Below are 26758 nucleotides of genomic sequence, written 5' to 3'. Positions count from 1 at the left end.
TTTTTAAAGCAACATATTTTCATAGGGATATATAATTCTATGTTTTATAGTGGATGTATCAGAATTCATTTAGTTTACTTCAGTTTTTCAGCATTATATAAAGACTTGTAATAAACATCCTATAGATAAATTTTTAAAGGATCGGTAATATATGTTTCCTTAAAATAAATTCAAAGAAAACCTAATTGAGATCAAAAGGCTCTCCAGAAAGGCTTTGCCTATTCACATTGCCATCATGCACATATCAGTGGCTATTCCCACAACACCCCCACTAAGTTACATTACACAATATGTTAAAGACAGAACTATGAGTCTGCTTCCCTACCATCTCTCACTCCTTAATGTTTGTAATCTGAAACTCTTCTCTTGGGGGTGAACAACTACTTCCTGGTTTTGAATCCCAGTGGCTATTTATCACTATTATCATTGACCTTACAGCATTTGCGATTATTGACCTTGAGCTCCTATTTGAAAAAATCCTTCTTACTGGTCCTTTCATATGCTCAATGCTGATTTAAAGCCTCACTTTCTGTTCTTTCTCTGTCTTGCTTTTTTTTTTTTTTTTTTTTTTGGGTCATCCTCCTCTTGCTTTCTATTGGGTGTGGCCAACCATACCTCCTGCTTTCTCTTGGGTATGGTTCAGAGTTCCATTGGCTCTTTGTAAAATTGGCAGAGTCCAGCAAACCTACCATATTTTTCACATTTGTGTGTCTTCCTTTTGCAATGCTCCCACTCTCATTTGAGCTCCTATTATTTTCACCTGGAATATCAAGTGCCTTTGAATCGATTCTCCCTGCCTCTAGTACCAGATGTATGTTTCTAAGATATGACTTGCTCATAGTACCCTCCTGAGCAATAGTCAGTATCCTCTATGCCTGCCATCTATCAAATGAAATATGAGTTGGTTTTGGGTATCCCTCTTCTACCCCTTCTGAACATATAGCCTACATTCCAGCCAGCTCCAGTTTTCTTTTCTTTTCCACCCATCCATAATTCTCTGTCTCTGCTCTTCAAAATTCTATCCTTTCCTTAGGACATAACTCAAAAGCATGTTCTATAGGACTCCTTCTCTGCTGTCACTTCCACTGAAATGACCTCAGTCTTCCAAGGTTTGTAATACAGATCTTTGTGATAGTATAGCCAGTTTGGGAGGCTGATAACCTCTACCAGATTATAAAATTATTGAAAGAAGAATAATTGAAAGAAGAAGTTCATTTTCCCCCTAAGCACCCTGCATAAAGTTCTACTGCTGGTAGGTGATGAATAAAAATTAATTGAGTGAAAAAGCAGCCCTAGAACAATTCTCCTGACACTTTGGGTTTAAGAATAGTTAGGAAAAGATCAGAAATAAGGTAACCATAGGTCATCTCCAGAGTCAGTCCTATAAAGTATCTGACACTACAAAAGTTTAAATTTTAGGTCTTGAGTTAAGTAATGAATATGTCCAATATGGCTGTATTGGCTGCTCCAGAGTTCTGAAAACTGCAATGGATTTGTGTTGACTTTCAAAGATCTAACAATTTACTCATATTTACACTGCTGAGCAATTCAAAGCTGAACAGATTCTTAGAAGGTATGTGGCAACATTTGCCACATGTAAACACGGAACAGGCAGTTAACTTCTCTGTCCCCGTTGCTACATTTGGTCTTGCCCAGCGGGGACAGACTTTATTGTCCCTTTCCCCCAATAGTGTTTCATGAGGAGAAGTTAAAAATATGTCCTGGAAGCATTTATTTACCATGGGATGGCAAACAGGGAAGGAAAACCTCCTGCCCATCATGAACAACTCAAGAGCATTTCATTTTGCCACTTTAACAAAGCCAGACGACATACAGGGGTACAATGTGGAAGACGCAAATGAATTCTGGTCCCCTTAACTCCATACATGCCTTTTCTTTAGCTCTGTGCATGCCTGTTCCTTCCTGTGTGATTTCAGACTAGTCATTTCACTATTTGTGCATGGCATGAGGAGTGTACCACCTTCCCACCTCCTACTCTTACCTCCCAGGCTGGAGGCGCGCCAGTTGCTAATGCTGTGAGATCTTCCTGGCCTGGCTCAGACTCCCACACAATGAGACATCCTCTGTGCAATTTGTACGGCACCTTTCCCAAGCGTGGAGATGTTGCACAACCCAGCAGTGAACAATGAGGCAGCAGGAGGCAGCACCAACCGGCGACATCTAACATGTTCAGGAAAAACAAAATTAAGCAGCGAAGCTCTTTAGAGCAAGAGAGGCTTTTAAAGAGAGTTCTCCCAGGTAATGTGAGCAGCTGCTTTCTCACTGCCCTCACAAGGGCGTGCCACGGGGCCAAACAGGCAGCCCCTCCAGCCCCAGGAGGAAGAGCTGAGCTGTGATGGGGACCAAATCCATTTATTTTCATGTTGCAGTGAAAATACTGGATGGTTTGTAAATCATACATGCTCTGATCGCATTCCTTTAAAGAATACACAGCAGATTTTCTTACTCTGGGCGCAGCCAATTTATTCATATAGGGGAGGCTTTTGATCAGCCTCCCTGCACAGGGATTCTCAGATGAATGGGGTTGCTCTGTTTCTGACTACATTAGGAGTTGCAGAGCAAGTGTGACCAGAGACTGGGTGCTGGAAAGGTGTAGGGATTTTCATGTGGAAAATTTGGCCTGTGAACTACAAGGACTATGCAGGTGGGAAATGGTATTCACGTCTGGTCAGTTTTAATTTCTGAACCCAACTTACAATCTCTAGTTCAACCACATGTTGACCCCCAATTAAACCATGCCACTGAAGGCTCCGATGGCACGGATACAGAGCAATCCCATTCTCCACAGTGCTGTCAGGAGCAGAACAGAATGGTAATTTTGCATTTGGTCTTATTTGTCAGCCTGCATTTTAATGCATTTTCTAATATGACCACCTGATCCAGAACCAAACCCACATTGTTCTCCCTGATAAGCCGGGGGGGGGGGGGGGGGACGGGAGGGGAATCCTCTAAGGCATCTTTCAAAGGGACTTATCTCTTCAAGTTTGCTGAGTTTCTGAGTGGGTGGAATAGGTTATGCTTTGCATTTCAAGAAATAGAATGAAATGCCACCAACAACACAGAATTTAAATAGTGGCATAGCTGGAGCTCAGAGTATGCTCTTCAAAGACAATGTGAGATTTGACCCACACCTGAGATGTGTGTTGTTATGACTATTAATCGGATCCAAAGTCATTGTTCTAAAATGGCTATCAACACAGCTCATATTTGCTTAGTAGCTGTGATGGATTTTAGTTGGCAAGTGGCTGGGGTTAGGTAGTGTTAGCTTTGTACAAGAGAACAAAAAAAAAACTTTTTTTTTTTTTAATTTAGGTTTCTTATCTACTCTGAAGCCATTATAACTGGTATAGTGATTAAGAGAATAGGCTCTGTAGAACAACAGACTGGGTTAAATCCTGACTCCATTACTTGGTAGATTACTTATCCTCTCTCTGTCTCAGTTTCCACCTATTTGAAATGGGGTGGTAATAACCTAGTCAGACTGGTGTGAGAATTAAACGAGATAAGTCATCTTAAGTGCTAAGCACTGTAGCTTCCATAAAAAGTGCACATAAATGTTTATTTCTATGATGATTAAAGTTCAGATTAATATGATTGAGAGCCCGGTAAGTACCAGCAACACCGCCAGTCTCTGTCTTTGAAAACCTTACATCTAGGAGGAGGGCGGCACATTCTTTCATGGTCTTACCGCCAAAAATTTTAGTATTGAAGTTCCCCCAGCCCTTTCACTAGTTTTCTTAAGGGCTTCTTTCCCTTATTTCCCCTCCTTCTGCATGCAACCTTCTTCAACCAGGGGTATTACCTTTCCTGTAGATCTATGCCCCTGTCACTTATTCAGCTCCTAATACTTAGGATATTTTTCATTGTGTGTGTGTGTCTGTAAATATATATACACATATATAAAATATATGTATATATTTATTATTAATATATGTATATATTCATTATTAATATATATGTATATATTTAATATATATAAATATATATATTTACTTCCATCTCTGTGTGTGTGTGTGTGTGTGTGTATATATATATATATATATATTTACTTCCATATCTCCTTTTTAAGATTGTATGTATGCATGTATGTATGTATGTATTTAGAGAGTGTGAGAGTTGAGGGAGGGGCAGAGGGAGAGAATGTCAAACACCTCACTAAGCTAAACATGAAGCCCGCCACAGGGCTCCATCTCACAACCCTGAGATCACGACTTGAGCTGAAATCAAGAGTCAGACACTTAACCGACGAGCCACCCAAGTATCCCTCGTGTCTCTCCTTTCCAACGAGAGTATAAGCTCTTTGAGCACAGGCAGCATATCTGTATGCACTACTTTAAAGTTTGTTGGTGAATTTTCTCTTAGGATGTAAGAGGATAGGAACTAGCTCTTAGAAAGGTAAGTCTGTTGCAGCAAGTGCCTTCCTAAGCTTAGAGAGAAATTCAAGAACTTTGTATACCTTCCACACACTCAGCCTGCTTCAGCACCGGGAAGGTCTTAGCCATCCTGGAGAGATTTTCAAGATGGAAAGACTACAGAAGTGAGGGGAGGAGAGGATTAGAAAGACATATTTCAGCTCTTCACACTTGTGCTTTAAGCCTCTCCACAAAAGATCTCATTCTCCACACATGGAAAGAGAATTAGGTACATTATATTAAATTAGGAATTCAAGGCAAAGAAGCTCTGAGCTTCTTTGAATAGAATAAAAGTCTATTACCTATCATCTGCCATCTATCTATCTATCTATCTATCTATCTATCTATCTATCTATTATCATCATCATCATCATCATCATCATCTATCTACCAGTAGTCAGTGCCTCCCGTTGGAGTCTACGCAAGAGTACAGCAAAGCACAGGGCAGTCCTCTTTTGCACTCTTCTGATTGTCCTAATGAGAAAGCCAGTTGGCCATCAACATAACTAGGTCTCCGATTCCTACAACGTGGGTTGTTGCTCTCAGCAGTCGGCACTAGCCTTCTGTACCTACAGAGACTCTGCGTTCTTGCTTTCACTGTGGTGCTGCTCACACAATCCCTGGGAAACAACTGCAAGCTTGTGGGTGATGGACCAGACGCCAGGGGTGAGGAGTGCATTTCCAGTGTGTCTGCCAGTGTTTTCTTTAATGATTTTTCAAATGAATATGGTCTCCGTCCTTCCGTCCTTTAGACTGTGTATGTTGGGCTTCAACGATTTCAAAGCTAATAGTAAAATATGCACTATGTGGCACTGCTCTGCCGAGGAGATTTGAATCATTATTTGTCCTCCTCCTCTGGACAGACTATAGGGTTAAACGGCTGGGGTTTTGAAACAAAAGATTTATACTCCATTTTCTTTGTGCTATCCATCCACGCCTTCTGTAATAGGAGCCGGTTGGAAAGCTCTGCGTCTGGGTTGTCATTTCTCTTGCACGGTATATATTAGAGTCCAAACGACCTCTATACCATCAAGGTTCCACAAACCTTAAATTTAAGCTACCTGTTCTACCAAAGTACCTAAAACAATAACTTTTTTATGTTGCAACAAACATTACGTTTAATGAGTACAGTGCACATGTAATGATACAGTGAATCAGTGTGAAGCCTCAAATAATGATTTCTGTTGGCACTATAAAAGGAATGTAATTTTTCTTGTTGAAATACCATTTTTCAGTTACTGCATGAGTGATGTGGTAATTATCCCCTACACCTGGGATTTAAATCCAATCCTACAAGCCCATTTTCTGTTTGCAAGCTGTCAGGCTGATGCATAGGCTTTGTTCTTATCTGGCAGTAGGCAAGGAATCGGTAATTCAGAAACAACAAAGCCACTGATGGGTCATCATGTAATCTGCACTGAAAATTGCAATCTGTAATGAGATTGGAAACGCAGATGAGGTGACTAAAATTGATTACCTACCGTATCTGAAAATTTCAATTTTATTGCACAAATATGATCAAACTAGTCCATAAGTTTGGGGATTAGTTGAGAAAGAATAAAGATTACTTTTAAATTAGGTGAATGCAGATAAGTTATTTAAATGTAAATTATTTGCTTTATAGCAATATGGTTGGTCTGCAGGGTGATTCGCACGGTCACATATTTTAAGTTCCCTGATGGCATCGTTTCTGTCTGGGTGTTCCAATTAGAGATGACATATACACTTTCAACTCTTAAAGAGAGTACGGCAAAGCAGACCATGAATGAAAACTCACACCAATCCCCAGACCATAAAAATTTACCTTCATATGCCTATTATGGAAAAAAATAATCAGCTAGAATTCTTGGGAGCTTCAAGAAACACACAGCAGACTGTGCTTGGAATATTTGCAAATATTTTCTCCCCACTTACACTATCTTCTGAGGGGTTGGGCTTTGTGGGTTTAGCTCAGGAGCCAGATTGACAGACTCACGGCTCTCTGCTTCCCACAGGAAGTATGGACTTCATATAATCTCAGAACTGTAAGGACTATTGGTGGCATTCCAGTCCAGCTACTATGAACATCTCTATTTCTTGTCAGTGACATGGCAATAATTCTTATCACTGGAAATTTGGCAGAACTTAGTGATCGTGAAACAGACAAAAATCATCGCAATGACAAAATTCAGAAATGGGTGACAATATATTCTTATTATGCCACCAAAATATTTTACTTGTGAATTAGGCTTCCCAGAAAGTATGCACTAGGGCAGCAAGAAAGAGCACTGAGGGATCAATTTCTGCTTGAGGAAACATCCTCTAGGGAAAAACATATACCACCTAGGCTCAACTTGCCTTGCCTTTTGGGGTACTGAGGTAAAAAAAAATGTTTCCACCCGCTGAGCAATGATAGTTGCTTTTGTAGCTGCAAAGCACTTTGGAAGTTTTTGTTTTTGTTTTTGTTTTATTTTAATTAGGAAAGAAGTCTCCTCTGACCCTCATATTCATGATCTTTACTCATTGTTGAGGAACTGGAAGGAAATATTAGTGAGAGCTGGTCATGTGCTCCAAATTACTTTCCAGCATGAAAGTAATTGCCTTCATAGAAGTGCCTTCAGAGGTTCGCTGGTGTCCTGCCTGTGAGTATCATCTTCTTAGGCCTTTTTTCTTAACCATCCCCATTCAGAAAGGTCTTTCTTAGGAGGAATATTTGGCAGTAGTACTTTTGTTTTACTACTTTATTTTTGCTTTAAACCTCTTACACTGTGACTTTCCTGTTCAGTTCTTCTGAGACCCAGAGAAAGTCTAGTGGCAGCTGATGCAGTAAGTACCCATTGATGTTGATCTGCAGTTTCCAGAATGAATGAGGCTCTAGTGGTACAAATTAACGTTTGCTAAGCTTTATGTTCCATTGTTATTTAACAATTGTGTATGCTCTTCTTCCAGAGGAAAAAAGAAGAAATTGCTTGTTCATTGATGAAACTGTAAAGGTTTACAATATTCCAAGCACCATCTGCATTCATGGAACTGCATTCTCTATTCTTGCTCTTTTCTATTTCAAATGTTAAACCCTTTCCTTCTGCAGTGAACTCACTTTCTCCTTTACATCCATTCCTCTCTTCTGAATATCTCAGTCTTCCTCTACATTAAGTTTTTTAATGCTTCTCATTGCTGGCCTCCAAATCTCAAATTCAAAGCATGTAAGCAAAGATGATGTCTGCTGCCCGGGCTCCCACATCACCCATCTTCTTCCTCTCAGCACAAATCTGACTCCCATCCTCTCTTTTTTATTGAAACTGTTTTCTTCATGAACCCTAGTCCAAGCCATAGCAGTCTCTATCTAGACTTGCAGGGTCCCAAAAGGTCTCTCTGTTTCCCATCATGCATCTCTAGAATTCATTCTCCATAAAGCTGTCAGAATTATCCTTTTAAAACATAAACTGACAATGTCACTCTTGTGCTTAAACCTCTCCAATGGCTTCATGTCACACTGAAAATAAAATGCAGACACCTTATACTGGCTTGGTTTTATGGTCTCCACTGATCTCATCTCATACAATTCTCACTCACTGTGCTATAGCCAGGCTCTGCATCTTTGAACTCAACTAGAATGTTCCTGCAATAGGATCTTTGCCACAGTTTATCAGCTTTGTATGGCTGGCTTCTTCTACCCAATTTGCAGCCTAATTATCCCTTCCTCAGAGAGGCCAATTGGATCAAAAATATCTATCCAGTCCTTTCTATTGAAACATTCTCTTCAAATTCCTTGATAGCATCTATAATTCTTTCTATTTATTTATATTGTTACTTTATTTTTTGTCTTCTCCAAGTCAATGTAAGTTGCATGAGATCAGGCACCTTGTAGGTCTTACTCAACTTTGAAATTCAAGCTTTGAAAATGGCATGGCACCCAGTATCCATGCAGTAAGATGTTAGAATAAATATCAGCACTTATTTCCCACTTGTTTTGGCCAATTGCTTTTTTTTTTTTTTTTTTTTTTTTTTCAGGAATCACTGTCCTATATCTTAATGCAGAACTGATGCTGTTGACATCTCCCTTCTTGAAATTCTCTTGGACTTTAAATCCCATGTTATATATTCTGGTTTTCTTTCCACTTGTACAATTCTTTCTCCAGCCCTCTAATTAAAAAGTTGAGTTCCTCTGATCTACGTAATTGTCCTTTATCTCTTTCTCACTGCCTTTCTTGGGTATTTCAAATACTCTATGAGTCCAATGGATTTATCAAAGGAAATTGTACTAGATAAGTTAAACAGATAAGAAAGACTTTATTCATAACCATTGTGATAGATAAATATTGAACTCAACTCTGCAGAAACAAAAATCAAAAGCATTTTAAGCACTGAGGTGAGCTAGTGGAAAAGTACTTGAGAGAGAAAGTATTAGTGGGGAGGTTGATCAATGTGATTAGCTCATCTGAGTGTGCTAATTGGTGTTTATAGAAGTTAGGCTTTTACCCTCCCATAGAGACTGAGAGATAAAAGCACTCTTTCTTGATGATTACATTTCAAAGGGATGGTTCCCAGGTCCTTGAGAAAGACAGTCCTGGGTTACAAAACTGGCAAGAGGCTGGAAAAAGATTTACATCTCAAAGGGGCAGAGAAAGAATTTACAATTGCAAGTTTCTTAAGTAAATGCCCTAAAAAAAGGGAGGTCAGGATCTTTAGAGTACAAGAAATCCATCTAAAGTTTAGTTGAACTGAAGAGAACATTAAGGGCATCTTGGTCAGAGGCATTTATCAGGTCACCTTCCACATGTGGATGTTCAGACCTGATGGACTTGACAAGCTCTTGCTTGTTGCCTACTGAATACCTCTGCTCAGGTACCCCTTGTTCATCCAACTCTTTATGTTTAAAACCAAATCTTTTCCTTTTAAAAAAAAATTGAGATGTAATTGACATAAAACACTTTTCATTTTAGGTGTACAACGTAATGATTGATATATGTATGTACTGCAAAACGATGACCACAAGTTTAGTTAACATCCATTGCCACACAGTTACACATTTTTTTCTTGTGATGAGAATTTTTTATTTACTCTCTCAGCAATTTCCAAATATACAATACAATATTGACTACAGTATAGTCATCATGCTATACATTATATCTCTAGCACATATTGATCTTATACCTGGAAGTTTTTACCTTTTGCCCACTCTTACCCATTTTGTGATTTCCCCACCCTCCACTTCTAGCAATCACCAATCTGTTCTTTGTATTTATGAGTCTGGGGTTTTTGTTTGTTTGTTAAAGATTCTCCATATCAGTGAGATCACATGGTATTTGTCTTTCTCTGTCTGACTTATTTCACTTAGCATAATGATCCATCTATATTGTCCCAGATGGCAGGATTTCCTTTTATTAATGGCTGAATAATATTTTATATGCAGACACACACACACACACACACACACACACACACACACACACCAGATATCTTTATCTATTCTTCCATCAATGGACACATAGATTATTTCTATATCTTAGCCATTGTAAAAAATGCTGCAGTGAACACAGGGATACAGACATCTTTTCAAGATAATTTCATTTTCTTTAAGCAAATACCCAGAAGTGGAATTGCTGGATCATATGATATTTCTATTTTTAATTTTTTGAGGTAGTGCCATACTGTTTTCCATAGTGGCTGTATCAACTTACATTTCCACCAACAGCACACAAGAGTTCTCTTTTTCCCACATGGTCATCAACACTTGTTATTTTTTGTCTTACTCTTAATAGACATTCTAATAAGTTGTAAGGTGGTATCTCATTGTGGCTTTGATTTGCAACTACCCTTCTTTTCTTTTGAAATGATTCTTACATTCATTATTTTCTTTTCATTTTTTTTGGTGCCACTTTTATTAACTGAATGTCATTTTAGCCACTTTTTCTAGCTCTATTCTTTCCTACTCAAATTGGTCCTCTGGTAATTTTCCCAAAATACCCTTTAAGCACAACCCTGTTCTACAAAACATTCAATGACTGCTCATTGTATGCATGGTCATAATAGTATCCATTCTAGAGCTAAAAGTATTCCTTAATGCTCAGGATAGCAAGACTTCCTAATTATATAAAAGACCCTACTGGTTTTAACTACTTAGGGTGCTTGCAGAATTTTTAAGTAGTATTTAAGTAAGAAAAATAGTAACAAGAGGAGAAGGCAGTCCTATGTATTGGAATGGTGGCTTTACAATAGCATAAATGATATTAAGTAAAAGAGATTAAGAGAAGAAGAGAGTATCTCCATTCATGGTCTTTAAAAAGTATCCATTAGGTCAGATCTTAGAATTTAATCTTTTTGTTGTCCCCAGTCCATCTGGGCTTACTTATCTTCTAATGCTTCACACTACCTAAGTCAGATGCAACTTCTGCCTGTTTCTTTATTTCAGATGACTGAAATGCAAAATGACTCCTAGAAATTTATCCACCATAATATACCACCAATCATATGACTATGAGATGTAATTACTTATAAGCTTGCTTACAAGCAAGGAGAAGCTGGTAAAATTAGCTACTTATTATGCTTAGTCAAGAGAAAATTCTAGGGTTACTAATGTGCTTCACATCACCAATTGGCATCATGGATAGTCATGGGAGAAAACATGTTTCTGTTCTTTTGCTGACCTGTCTCCTCAGACATTTCTGTATTGTGACCAAGACATTTTATTTTTTGAAATACTGACTTTTATGGTGAAAATCAGGATGGACATGGCATCTAGGTACTTAGAATACAGATGCCACATTTCTCTATTTGTGTTTATGTATAGGGGTTAAATATTCAAACTAAGCCTAAGGAAAGGCATTTACAGAAACTAAATTGGCCAGTGTGTAACCAGCTAGCTCCATTTAAGGATGAGAAGCTTACTAGATTTGAAGACACTTGTAGTTCTGTCAAATAGAAGAATTATCTATTCCAAAGTAACTATTTTATGAAGTTATTCTATATATGTAGTCAACTATAATATCTGAACCATTTTGCATTCATTAAGCATTGACACATTTCATTGTATTATAGAACAACATTCATTGAAAGTGCTTGTAGCATTCATTTTCAGAATTTTAATATTTCAAATATAATGTTCTATTTTTTAATTATAAAATATTAGAAATGTATCTCCAAATATATTAGGTTTTTCTGTGGTTGTTTAATATTTTATTAGTTTAGGTAATACTAACAAATAAAGCCCGAGTCTTGGTGACTGAATCCAACAGAAATTTATTTCTTATTCAGATAAAACCCATTTGACAGTAATACTACCTTCTAATGTCAATCTAAGCTTTGATATCAAACCTGCTGATTAGAAGAGAGATGATGGAAAAAGCACGCCTACTTCTTGAACGTTCTTACCTGGAATTCACACAAGCAATGAGAACTGGTTTTACAGCCCCAATAGGCTTCAGTGACTTGGGAAATGTGCTTTCTGTCCAGCCACATGCTTCCCAGTGATTCTACGGCTTGAAACAGGATCATAGATCTTCCATATCCAGCTAGCTAGTCCTGCCACAAATCCCTGTATTTAGGTATTTAAGCAAAAATCTGACAACTTAGTTATTTACATCTTTAAAAAAAGATCCATGACTCATTCAAATTATGCAAAAGAACATACATTTGTAGAGATTACAAGTTTAGATAGACCCATCACTGTACAGTTTCATTACTAAAAGCTTATGTTGGTAGAATAATTCTTTCTTGAATGTGAAGGCTTCCAAAACTGGTATTCAAATTGATACAGGTAATTCTGCAATAGATTTCCATCTACATAATAGAAAACTAAAGAAAATGAAGAAATTTGGATGTTTAAAATAAAACATATAATCCATTATGAGCTTTAAAATGTTTTATTCAATAAATATCTCATTCAAGTTATAAAGCAAGAGAGGGGATTATTTAAAGATGGAGTCAAAAGAAAATATTTGGAGCTAGAGCACTGGTTGGAAAACTATGGCCAACACGACAAATCTTGCCAATAGGCTATGTTATAAATAAAGTTTTATTGGAACAGAGCCACACCTATTCACTTACATATTGCTTATGATTACCTTTACATATTGTCTTTTAAATATAATAATCAGAATTAAGTGCAAAGCCAAAAATATATATTACGAGGCCCTTAGCAGAAAAACTGTAATAAAGGAGTAACTCACCACACCATTCCACCAACTAGTGTAAAGTAAGAGATTTATCAGCATCTAGAAAAATATGCACAAAAATACTCTTAATTGAATGATGACATGTTTGACTCACTTCATTTTTAATATCACACTTTAGAAAAAAATCAAAGAATATTATTTTATTTTTTCATTTTAATGACTAATTAAATCCCTTAATTTTAGATAGCACTTATCTTGTTATTTTGGGAATATGTTAATTATTTTATCTGCTAAAAATTATATCAGAAAGATAACATACTTTAACATATTATACATTTGTATTTTCATCTTAAAATTTGCAGTGTATTTATTCATTTTGTATTTAAATTGTATTAGATATTTAGTTCAGTAAAATATAAATTCTAGTCAGAATATCTATTATTCTCATTAAGCTTCAGTATTTTAATCACTAGAAAACCCACTATCCACTGAGATGGATGTTTGAATTAAAATTAAAGGAAGTATTAATCCAGTTACTTTGAAATCACCTAGCTATTCATACGAGTCTCTGACAAACATCCACATCTCCTTCAGAAAGCTTCTAGAAATGACTTAGTAAACAAAAGTAGTGGGCAATGAATGAATGAAGGCTCCTGAGATCTGGGGACAAAACCAGAGTACAGTTGTCACTGTCTTCCCTTGTCAGAGTTGGATATGAGAATAGCTCATCATATTAGGTGTTACTACTCATAGTGACTACAGGAAGAAAGTGGAAGTTCAGATTCAGCTTTTAATTAACTAAATAACCTTGGAAAGGTGTTTTGACTCCTCTCTCTGAGCTTTGGTTTCTTCAACCATGGAGAAAAAAGAACAGACTGGTGGTTTCTCACATATAGTAAATCTAAAACAAATTATAGATACATGTATTTCAAGGCACGCTCACTCTTATAGATAGATGATAGATGTATAGACAGATGATGGAAAGACCTTTCCTTGTAACAGGTGGTTCTGCGAAAGAGTGATTAGCAGTGTCACTTAAAATGACTAAAGGAAGAGGTGGAAAGAGAATTGGCATGAAAGGCAGAGTTTTAGAGTTCTAAAGTTCAGATTCTGATTTTATGTATAAATACATACATAGAAAGGGAAAGTGAGACAGTGAAAGTAAGAGCAAAAAGCCATGGAACCCCTTTCCTCATCCCCTCACAATCTTATAAAATGTAAAATACAGTACAAACAGAAAAATTCAATGACTGAAGTGGAGAATGAGAGGTCTAGGTGCCCTTCTTCTGGTCCATCCAACTTTTCTATAGCTATTAAGGCTTTTTTTTTTTAGGAACCAATAATGGAAAGCAGTATTTGAAAACTACTTTTAAAAATAATATCTAGCCTTCTGCCTTTTTGTTTAAAGTCTCTCTTTGTTAGTGAAGCATTTCCTGACCTTTTCCATTCTATTTCTTCTAATCCTCTCAGTTTCTGCAGTACTTTTTTAACTCTTCCATGACCTGCATTTCGAAAGACCATCTATGATTATACTGACTTCTTGAATTTTTAATTACTTTTCAATTCATTTGGTCTGGTCTTACCATAGACAGTAAGGTTCTCATTTCCCCCCCTGCTGCTACCCCAGCACTTAGCATGAGGCCTTATTGACCATTGTAGTATGTTAGTACTTACAGAAATTAGAAAGAGGTATGGCTTGATCCATCACTCTATGCTATATCCATGCTTATGTTGGATCTATTCTTGAGTATAGGGAGTAGTTTAATTCCATACTCTAAGTGCTGTGAAAAATAAACACATAGGAATCCTATAAGATTTCCTTTCCATACTACATTTTATTTTAGTCAGGGAAATGGAGTTACTAATCAAATTATTTAAAGTCATGGTACCCTGTACTACTTGTCCCTTACCTACTACTACTTTGGTGGGGAGGGTGGGGGGATGGTTAGTTGTCAGGCCTATGAGATCTCTCAACAGTATGTATTGTAGTTAGACTAATCGAATTCCTGGGTCCTGCTACTAAAAAGAGTTCTGATCATTACTACTCATCCCTGAGAAGTGAATGACCCAAAAGAGAATATTCTAAATATTGAAATAGTAATTTTGTACTTTAATGGATTGTACTAGAAATATACTTCTAGCTGATCATTCAACTAGGATCCCCTGCAGCTTAAACAAATTAAAAAAGATCACTAAATATAATGGCTATTTGAAATTTAGGAACAGAATTGAAAAAAGAATATATGTGCATGTATATATGGGATTTAAAATGAAAAATCACCTATATGCCAGGGAAGATAAGTGAACTTCAATCTCAAGATGAACCCAGCTAAGTTACATAGATACTAGGACCCTATGAAAGGTCTACTAAGCTGTCCCGAGTCTTATTTGTACATTACTGTCAGGTAAAGCAAAGCAGAGCATATTTCAGCATTTGAAATCCCTCTAGTGACTAAATTGCTTATCTATAGTCATTTTTCAAAAGCCATAAAATCACTTGATGTATTAAAAACAAAAAGTTCCATTTTGGTAGTCTGGAAATACTCATAGGGACTCAAAAGCTAAAATAAACTGTTGTCTTTATATCAAGCTGTTACCAGCGCCTATTCAATAGTGCAGGTATTCGGCATTTTTATTTCAGTAGTGAAGACAGAAGATCCATCCACATCATCTTACTAGTTGTTCTTTAGTATAATGGCCTTTATTTATAAGATGAGTGATTGTGATGAGACTTACAGTCTTCGACCAGAGAATAGGATAAAGCTACCAATCTCCTCTTATGATAAAATGAACATTGGCTATATTAAAACTCTGAATAGTAAGGGACATATTTCTGGCTCTGGTGGATTAATTTGTGAAGACTAGCTTTTCCTCCCATAAGAATTAGAAAGGCTGGATAAAACAAAAGAAAAAGAAAAGAAAATCTATTTGAATGCATTGGAAAAAATACAAAGTCAGCAAGGACTAGAGAAGCCAAGATCTTGGAGAAATATTGAAAAGAAGGGAATAACAGAGAAGTGAGCCTAATACTCAGTTCTACTTTTTCTTTCCAGGTGTTTACATATTAATGTGGCTGAGTCATGAAAAGCTAAGCAGAGCTTTATTCAGTTTCCTAAAGCATGGGAAATAAAAATTAGAGTTAGGGGCTGTCAAAATAGGATGCCCTGGGCTTATCATTGGGACTTCTAGAGGCACCTCTTCTGAGAGCAAGAGTGAGGGAGCCACAGAGTATCTTGTGAGAAAAGGGCAAATCAGAAGATGTATTAGTTTTCATAAAACTAAAACCTGTCTTGGATCAGCTTAATCGCAGTTTGGGTTACTCTACTTTCTCCCTAGCCTAAAATCATTTCAAAAAACAAAAACAGGGACAGCCAGGTGGCTCAGCGGGTTCGCACTGCCTTTGGCCCAGGGCCTGATCCTGGAGTCCTAGGATCGAGTCCCACACAGGGCTCCCTGCATGGAGCTTGCTTCTCCCTCTGCCTGTGTCTCTGCCTCTCTCTCTCTCTCTCTCTCTCTGTGTGTGTCTCTCATGAATAAATAAAATCTTTAAAAAACAAAAACAAACAAAGAGAACAAAAAGTCCTTGGTAGAAGAGGACAAAATCCTTCATGCTTTCAAAATACTTCTACAGTTTTTCTCACACACTTATTATCATTTGGTGAAAAGTTACTGTACATACCAAGAGACATTGCCAAATGCCAAAATTATAAGAATATAAGTGGCAATAGGAAGATACCCACAGGAGACACAGATTTTGCAGTTATTAAACACAGACTTTTAGATAACCATGACAAGTATGTTCAAGAATATGGATAACAAGATGGGGGATCTATGAAAAGACATTAAATGAAAGTTTTAGAATTGAAAACTGGGATAACCATAATTAAGAATGCAATATATGTATGTAAGGTAATAGAAAAGCCAACAAATCTTTATTTTTCTATCTTCCACCACTAGCATATGTTTCGTAAGAACAAGGACTTTGTTTATTGTTCTTCTGCAATATTTAAAATAATACCTGATAAATAGAAGACACTCAACAAATGTATGTGAAATGAATGAATGAATGATAGCTTATCAAGAAGCAAGTACAGTGGCATAGCCATTTAAGGCCAGAATTGTAGGCAAGGAGACGAAAAAGAAAGGACATGAGGGGAAATATTTCTTGGCAGAAGGGCAGCAAAAGATGAAGATAGGAAAGAGCTGCAGATTCATAGACCACGCTTTACTTGATTTGTTCTCTTATTTGCTGCCCTCACAATAATGAGACTTCTAGTTGAATACAGGAAATGGTTGAAGGCCACCTGTGGTTATGCACCTGCTACCCAATTATGGGCTGCCCAGAAGAAAGAATGAGTTACTAAGTTGGTTTGAACCTCAATAGGAGACTGATAGAACTAGTAAGTGCCATGATAAAGCTTTCCTCATTCAAATAGTGCTCATCTCTGAACCTCTTGTGGAGGGGTTAGAGGAAAATCCTGTCTTATAATCCTCTACAGCTTTGCATTGGTCCAAGAGAGGGAGTTTCACATGAACCACTTTCCTTCCCAAGGAGATAAGATTCCTCAACTTAGGCAGCAGGACAAGGTAGTTTTATAGTACCTGTGTTTTCGAAATTAGATGTTAGTGAAGAGGAGCCATAATAACTGGAAAAGCAGGCAGAAAAAAAGGGGATGGGTAGGTGAGAAACACAGGGGGGAACCAAGTAGCCCAGATGGTTTATAGGCAGTGGTTCTAACTTCAGAGCCTTCTATTGCAGCTTCTTTAAATATCTTCAAATTAATAGTAAGGGGGAACGAAAAGGATTAGCTTTAGTTACAAAGTAGTTAGACCATACAGAAATGCTGAAAGCAAAAGATAAATAAATAAACAGCTAACGTTAAATGTCTCCAAAGAGCTTTTCCTAGTCTTGGTAGCACACAGATTTTTTTCTTTCAGAACTTTCTCCATTGAAGTGCAGTGCTCATGTCAGATGGGCCTTCCAATTTAGCCTGCTGTTTGGTTTCTTTGCTTTGATTATCAGTGCAGTGTTAGTGTTGTCTCCTTGAGGCCAGTGTCAGACATCCACGTTGAACCTTTGCTTGGTCAAGATAGAAGAGTCTGAAAGGACATAGTTGAATTCCAAGTCCAGCTCTTAGGAAGAGAAACGCTGGGGTCCATGACCAGGAAGCCATTCTTAAAAGGTTAAGAAGAGATACCAGAATCCTAGAGGTCAAGTGCATGAGGCACACTACCCTTGGCCATCTAAGTGAAGGCTTCTTAGAACAAAACCTGGCCAGGAGCCAGAGCTCAGGCCATGCATTCAAGCCAGTCTAGGGCATTCTCCCTAATTTAAAGACACTAGCACTCTCTTAAGGTGTTGGAGTGACACTTTCAAACTCAGCTCAAAGGTCCAACCTACTCTGTCACTGTACATTTTATAATACAAAAATCATTATGAGGATGATGACTGATTCTCTCAATCAGTCCAATTCCCAAAAGCTATGTATAGCAATTAAAAGAACACTTGGAGGCCTGTGAAAATATTATGCTTTCCAGAGTTTGAGTAATTATTTTTGCTTAGCTTATCTGTGATTTTACATAGTTCTAGTTATAAGTGGTGTTGTTTTAATTACAGAAAAGAGGGCCCTCTTCAACGAGACATGGCATGAGAGGAGGTAGAAGTCAGTGACAGTGGCTTGAAGAATGTAGACAACTCCTTGTTAAAATTGTGCTACAACACACACAAGTACACAACCTATACATAAACATACATACACACACTGTGAAATACAAGTGATTCCACTAGAGCCCGTCAGCTATTTATTTTATTCCTTTAAAACAGTTCCTTGCAATCCAGTAACACCCCAAACAACTAGGTAAGGGGGCTGTTTCTCATCAGTCAGTGTGTCATGGTATAATTTTACCCATCATTATTTCAGTTGAAGGTGGCATTTAGGAGTTTATTAGTGATTAATAGAGCCGTTCATTGCCCAGTGATGATCTTAGATATTTAAGGAAAGCATTTAGTTCAGATTGACGGTTTTTCTATCCTCACAATGTTTGTAAAACACACAAACTAAAAAGTTATGGTGAATTCCATTTAAAAATGTATATTTCATGTAAATTTCCCATAAACTGTAAGCAGCAATGACAATAAGACATAGCTCTCTCTCTCCCAGCAAGCTTCATTTCCCTATCAAAAGAGAGCAGTGCCTGCAAGGTCTGAGTAGAAGACTCTTACCATTTTTCAGCACCGTCACTCTTCCTTTATGTTTTGTTCATAATGGCAACTGTCTGGCTTGATACATTGGTTCTGATGCTTTCACCTGCTTGTTGTCATTCAGGTGCTAAACGAGGAGGATGAATATGTATAATTCTTTCAAGAGTGCATTAGAATGACCCATCTTGGCATATTTTATGACACATCCCACCAGACCCTGATTATTTTGTGAAGTTGGCATTCAAGTTATACTGGTTGGCTTTTGATAGCTTTTGCCAACTTCCTCCGAGCATATGATTAATCAGTACAATAAAATGGGACACTCTAAAATGCAGGATTGATGCGGTAAGGATTTTAAAACTTTCATTCCTTTATCAGTCATTTGAGACAGTTTTAGTGGCTCGTTACCGGAAAGTATTTTAGGAAATTTTCCCTGTTTGAGCGCTGTGCCAGCATTGTATAGCCTCTCTGGGAAGAAACAGATCTTTTGATTTTGATCAAGTTTCTTCCTTACAGGATGAGGATGTAGTGTTTTCTTCTTTGGAATATTGTCAGGTGCCTTTTGATAGAGAGAAACCAGTAGTAGCTGGTGAATCTTAGGCCAAATTACTTCAAAAGGCCTCTTGAGAAAGAAGCTTGGGATAAAAATGAGAGAAGGCTCTTTTCTATATGCCTGCAGCAGGCTACCAGGAAAAACACATTGGAAGTTGGAAATCTGCAATTGTTTTTATTCATTCATTCACTTAACAAATTCTTAGTGAGGCCTGTATGTCAGGGACTATGAAGGAAATGATGGTACAAAGTCAATGAAGAGTCCCTGTCCTTAAGGTATTCATAGTTTAGTTGCGGAGAAAGGATGAATTTATGGAAACTGTGCATTCAATCTTAGAGTATCACATTAAACACAATCTTTCTGAGTTTAAGAGATGGAATAAAAGTGTTCAGAGAAATCAACCAATAATTATTCAGACCTTAGAACTCTGCCTTTAGTAAATGCCTTAGCAAAGATCATGACTTTACATTGATGATCCTAAACCACAAAGCAGCAAATGCAGCCCAGACCAGCTCATCATGTAGGAAGACAAAAATGTGTATATTATAGAAAATAAGATTCAGTTTGAACGATTATTTTCTTAGTCATGTTGTTTAAAAGTTATTTCCTTGGGATCCCTGGGTGGCGCAGTGGTTTGGCACCTGCCTTTGGCCCAGGGCGCGATCCTGGAGACCCGGGATCGAATCCCACGTCGGGCTCCCGGTGCATGGAGCCTGCCTCTCCCTCTGCCTATGTCTCTGCCTCTCTCTCTCTCTCTCTCTCTCTCTTTGTGACTATCATAAATAAATAAAAACTTTTTTAAAAAAAAGTTATTTCCTTCCTCTGAAGAATTTAGAGTTTCATTTAAGAATACACTATGTATCTTTCAAATTTGGTTTTCTTTAGGTATGTCTGTTGAAGTCTCTAACACTTTTTTAAAGATTGATTATTAAGTGATTTGGGGGAGATTATTTTTGTCATCTTGTGTGTGTGTGTGTGTGTGTGTGAGTGTGTGTGTGTGTGTGTATAGCCCAACACAGAGCTTGAACTCACAACCTTGAGATCAAGATCAGAGCTGAGATACAAAGGCCTCGAGATCAAGACTTGAACTGAGATACAGAGTTGGAGGCTTTACCGACTGAGCCACCCAGATACCCCTGTTTCTGTCATCTTTGTGCAGTGCCAAGTCAAAGAATCTTTTAGCTATTGCATGTACATTCTGGGACTGGGTGAACAACCCTAATTAGTAAGATACAAATTTTAGTTGCCAGCAGCACCTTTCGCAGAATCCCATCTTACCTGGGAAAGTTAAGTATTGGATTTCCATTCCTTAAAAGGCCTCTCAAGGGAGAGGAGAAGTGAAAAGGGATCTGTAGGATTCCAAGAAAAAATAGAAGAGGACACATATATTTCTTGGTTTTTAGGATAGTTTGTCATATTTTATTACTTCTCAGCAGAAGTAGCAATACTGATTCACCAGAGCACTGTTGTATGTCTCTTTCCACATCTCTTTGTATTCATCTTCATTCCTACTACTGGCAACACCAGAGGGTGAATGAGTTGGAGGAATTTTTAGTTCCCTGTAGTTTCAATCCATGTCCTCTCAGTGACCCCAAATAAAATACTCAGTAAAAACGTATTTGTATATAAAGTGTCAATATAATTCCTCTACCTCTTCCTCCTCTAACTGAATTTGGTCCCTAAGTGCCTCTTAGATAGAAATCTTGAAGACATTACTATTTCTTACCCTTTTTTTGTTGTTTGTTTGTTTTGTTCCCAGGCAGAGCAATGAATGAGAATTATGTGGGATAAACCATGACAGGTGGAAGGTATATCCACTCTGCTCCCCTACCCTACCCTCAATGGATTTCATGGAATGAAATGAGCACAGAGAGGTGCTCATGAAGGAAAAACAAGTCATCAAAAGGCCACTCTTGTGAACAATAATAATAGTCAATGCTTATTTAACACTTACTCGTTGCAGTTACTGTTCTGTATTCTTTGGTGCATCTTAGAACATTAACCCTTACCCCATTTAATTTACATTTATACTCTCAGTAAGTGGAGGAGCTAAGGTTTGGGCCTAGGTGGTCTGACCCAGGAGCCATGTTCTTATACCTGGAAAGCGAGTTAATTTCCATCCCACCACTACTCTTTCTAGCAACACAGTGTCCAGAATAATCACTTTGATTGGTAAAATGTTAGTGGCAGTCTCAGCTTTAGATGAGGAAGTGCTGGGATGCCTGGGTGGCTCAGTGGTTGAGCGTCTGCCTTTGGCTCAGGGCGTGATCCTGGAGTCCTGGGATCGAGTCCCACACAGGGCTCCCTGCATGGAGCCTGCTTCTCCCTCTGCCTGTGTCTCTGCCTCTCTCTCTCTCTCTCTCTCTCTCAATCTCTCTCCCTGTGTGTCTCTCATGAGTAAATAAATAAAAAAATCTTAAAAAAAAAAGATGAGGAAGTGCTTTTGGATCCTTCCTTTCTCTCAAAACTTTGAATTTGGGGCACCTGAGTGGCTTGGTCGTTAAGCATCTGCCTTCAGCTCAGGCTCAGGTCATGACCCCAGCGTCCTGGAATGGAGCCCCACCTGCACTTGGCATCAGGCTTCCTGCTCAGCAGGGAGTCTGTTTCTCCCTCTCCCTCTATCTCTGCTCATTCTCTCTCTCACTCTCTTTCTCAAATAAATAATTTTTTTTCAAAAAAGACTGAATTTGATTCCTCATTTGATATTTAACAGGGAGTCAATGCCCATGAAAACTGGTTGCGTTACTGCTAGCTCTAGAGCCTACGAGATAGAAAAGGCTCTATTTTCTTAATGCTCTGTGGAACAGATTGCAAAGTTAAAACTGTTGAGTTACTGATTTCATAGACCAAGAATTCAGAAAGGAGGCCATTTTGAAAATTAAAAACTCCATGAGGATTATGGGGTAGTTAAAATATATGTGATAGAACTATATGTATCTTTGCCTTGCCCTCCAGGTACCAGTGCATTCAGATGGGGAGGGAGCTCTTCAGCAACAGAGACTCCCTCCTTATTTGTTGAGGATGAGTTTATCAACATGAGATTAAGCACATCTGCACCTTCTCATATCAGGGGGAGTCTGAGAAAAAGCAGGTAATCTGTGCAGGCTTTAAGGGGTAAGATACCGCTGAATGTTTGATTTCTTATTTTTCTTTTTCACGAAAAATAATAAAGGGAGGTGCCTAAAATTAATACACAGTGTTCAGAACAGAAGCTTGCTAAGTAGAGGCTGACTTTCCAAAGTGCAAATGCACAGGGCTCCAGACAAAGCTGAGAAAAGGAAAGCCCAGCCTGCTTTGCCCAGTTAAACAGTTATATTTTGAAAGAAGCGACCACAACTGGTAAAACATTTTTTTTAATCTATAGAGAAAAGACATCTGATACCAACTATCCTCAGCTTTCTGGTCTTTTGAGTTCATTTTCCAAATCTATATGCTAAGGCAGCTGAGAATACAGTGGAATAAATGTGTCCAGGGAAGAAATAAGTGCATTGGGGAATTGGATGGAAATGATAAAAATCACTCACACTTCTTTATTGAAATAATTAAATATGAAGTGGAGTGGAGAGTGGCAGATGAATTCTAATAGTAATTGAATTGGCACTTAGGAGTTACCTTATCTGCATTGCCACAATTCAAAACTCCCCACAGTGCTTCCACTCAGTCCACATCATATTAATTATGCCTCTCGTCCACCATCTTGTTTGTGAGCAAAGTAGTTAGTATGCATTGAGAAGCATCCAGCTATCCTAATGGGGTTCCAAAAGTAGTTATTCCATCCCTCATGAAAATGGCATTCATTTCTCTAGCACACAAGAAACAGCTAACACACACACCAACTGCCATAGGGGACTTTCCTTTCCTGCTTCAGGAAAAGAACAAAGGTTTCTGTTTTGTATAACTCAGATGGATGATCCTGCTTCCTCTATCTGAGAGAAAATCTTGGGGCTTAATTCTTGTCAACTCCATCTCCAAAAGTATTTGGCTTTACACAAGTAAGTTTTCTCTTTAATGTATATTTTCACAGATCCCACCTATTGCATGTTATTCATGCAGGATACTTACTGATATCCTATCTGAAAGTAGATTTTTAAAATAAAATTATTCTAACTATGCTATTGTTTTAATATACTTCTTCATCTCCTAGAGAAGAGAATATTATTAACCCAAGTTTTTCAGCCAATCAAATTATTCTGCCTCTCATGGTCATCCTTTCTCTTTAGATGAGGGGAGTATAATGAAAGATGATTGCCTCAGTAGGCAAATTCTTTCCAACCTAGACTAGATGGACCACTTTCCTGTTTTTTAGGATTAGCCAGTGGGAAGAGTGGATTTGAGGAGTGAGGATTTTGCTGGCCGGAATCCTATTTCTCTTGTTCTGCTTGAACAGCTCTAGAAAAAGAAGGAGGGGGGAGATTAACTAAATTTAACCTAAGGCCAATTAGTAAATTAATTGCTAGTGGGAAGAAAAGAACAAACAGAGATGACAATAGGAAACATTGTGTATGGAACTGACCTATAGCCTTACTCACCCCTTTGTCTTGGTGTGTATAATTTGTCATCTGAGATGACTCTTGTTCCTTGTCAATGTGACTTCATTGGCCAGCAAAAAATGACGAAGATTTATTTATTATTATTATTTTTTAATGATGAAGATTTAATTCTTTGGATCAAAGTACTGAGAATTCCATGTATGCAACAATTTCCCTTTGACAGTAGGTGTGTGTGTATGATATAATAAACAAGCATTAAAACCTTAGCCATGAATATTAATTATACTGTCTCTCCAGCCATCTAGCAGGTGACCCAGTAATACCAGGACAGGAGGCAGAAGGTTTTAGGGGAATGGTATATTTTGTGAGGCATTGCTTCAGAGGTCAGTATAAGAGAAAATCATAGCAGCTACTGAGAAGAACATAGGCAAAACATACTGGTTGATTTTTTTCAAGATCAACTTTGTATCTCTATTGCTATGATTCCCTTACTATAGTACTCTTTCTCTGCCATTGTTATTTGACTCTTGCTAAATCTTCCTGTCTTGTCTATTATCCTTAATTTCTGTTCAGACTAAGCTAGGTTTCAACCAAGAGTAATTTTCAATCCCATCTGGGACTGTCAGACGTTTATTTCCACAGTCTGATGTGCAGAATGTAGAGCAGACTGAGAAGCTATGTCTTACACTCTGCTAGCCAGTAAAACGGATAATGGGGAGATGTCAGATTGCCCAAACAGGACTTTAAAATGAGAAGCACTAATTTTACATTTTAATTATTTTTATTTAATTTTAAAAATATTTCTTAGTATTTTAAGGTAGTTCCAAATATGATACAATGTGTCACTTTTAGTACTCTTCTAACAAAAGTAAAGCACTGAAGTAAAAATATGATACTGAATTACCTGATTAGATCATCTGTATTTATCATAGTAGTCAGTTATTTACTAAATCCACATTCTTGCCTAGACTTGCAGACATGACAGTAATTGTACAGGCTTCAGAGAGAACAAAACTATAAATGTTGTGTAAATGAAAGATTTAACATTGAATGGTGTGATTAGCTAATGGAACTGCATTGCAAATGGCAGCACAACAGGAAAATCCTTGCAATACTGTGGGGAAAAAAAAATTAAGATGGATACAGCATATTAAATCCTACAAATGAGAAAGAAAAAAAATTGTAAGAAAAAAAATCTTAAATTCTAGTGCAGGAAAATCAGCTTAGTGAAAATTGAAAATGCATGTAATAAAACTAATTCAGGCAGGATATTAATCTTGTGTAAAAAAGATAAAAGCATGTTAAAGCCTGATTGTAAAATATTAATGTGCTAAACCATCATAAAACTTCACATATGCCCTTTAGCGATAGTATTGTTAATGATGATAAAAACTTATTTGCAAATTCTTCTTTTATGAAGTCTGGAAACAGAAAATCTGAAAAACGACTAATGTAGACATCTACTGTATATAGAAGATTGGAAATGGTGAAGGTTAATGAGGTTCAGGGCGACTGATCTCTTGACATTTAATTGTGTGACCATATCAAGGGCCCTCTGCAGTATGTGAGTGAGGTGATTCTGGGTAAACAAAAAGGGTTTGCACTTTGATAAAATTGGGGTATTCTTAGCTCTGTTCCTAATTTGTTTTCTGATGGCCCAAGTATACTTGGAATTATGCTTACCTTGGCCCAGTGTCTATAAGGCATCTACAACCCTAGCCTTTCTCTTTCCACTGAAGCCCCTTTTAACAAAAGCAAAAAGTAAATTTATTTTAAGCCTAATTCTTTTGTGTTAATATATTACTGGTTCTGAATGGTGGGGCTAGAGTTGCTGAACTTCTGTGATAGCTCAGGGCACTCTTCTTGTATAATGGGGAAGGCAGCATTACATAGCAGGAAGAAGTGAACTAGACTAGGGCATGTAAATCTTTGTCCCACTTACAAGAGGGTGTTGATAGTTTATTGAATGTCTCCAAGTCATGCTTACTTCATAGGAAAAACACATACCAACAGATAAGGGGATTGTAATCCCTATTTGCATGGTTTTGTGGAGGTCTATAGGGGGGTGTGTCTAAAGCGTCTATAATGCTACAGGTGCTCAAATAACTATTATCAAAATATTTATTATTATTGGGTTTTTCCCTTTGCAGAGAGTTCTACTACCTGACCTCCCACATAGAACATATATTCTACATGTTAAGATTTATCCATCCATTTCTGTATAACTGGAATGCTTTTCCTCTTCACCTATGGTTAAGTAAACCTTATTCATGTGTTAAGACTCCAGTTATATCCTCCTTCCTCCATGAGGCATTCTCGATCTGCTCCATCACTCAATGATCAATATCTGTACTTTCTTTTCCTTGTCTGCTGTCCATTACAGTTACCTTCTCTGCATCTCTTGCTGAGTCATGTTTCATTTCCCCCTGGAGAGCAATGACTTGTACTTTTCTCAAATCTTACCTTCCTCACAGCCTCCTAAAATCTCTAGTATGTTACAACAGTCTATAATCTCCTATTTAATTAAGACAGAAGCCTTATTAAAACATGGTTAGCATGAATAAGCTTAAGGAATGATCCTATGGTCCTGTCATTCTGAATACTATTTGGATTAAACCACCTATAAATACAAGCTTTTGTAATATGATGTTTCTAGGTTGGATAAAGAAGCACCTTGGACATCATAGATTAGCATATAAAAACAATAACAACAACAGACAATAGTAGACCATTATTTTTCACATTTTCAAGACTTCAAACACTCTAGTTTGGGAACACACACACATAGACACCTTGATTCAGTTATCCATTTGACATTATAGATCCATTTTTTTATTTCTTCTTGCAGGGGATATATGTTTTCAGATACAGTGAGATTCAAATAATCTGATTCATGATGCCTGAACTTCTCCTTTTGTTTTGTTTTGTTCTTAAGTTTGGAGATGGAAGACAGTGGGAGCTGTAATAGAGTTCTCCAGAGAAACAGA

Source organism: Canis lupus, chromosome 8 (assembly GCF_003254725.2).
Source record: "Canis lupus dingo isolate Sandy chromosome 8, ASM325472v2, whole genome shotgun sequence".
NCBI classification, from domain to species: Eukaryota; Metazoa; Chordata; class Mammalia; order Carnivora; family Canidae; genus Canis; species Canis lupus.
Note: the sequence above shows the minus strand (reverse complement) of the source record.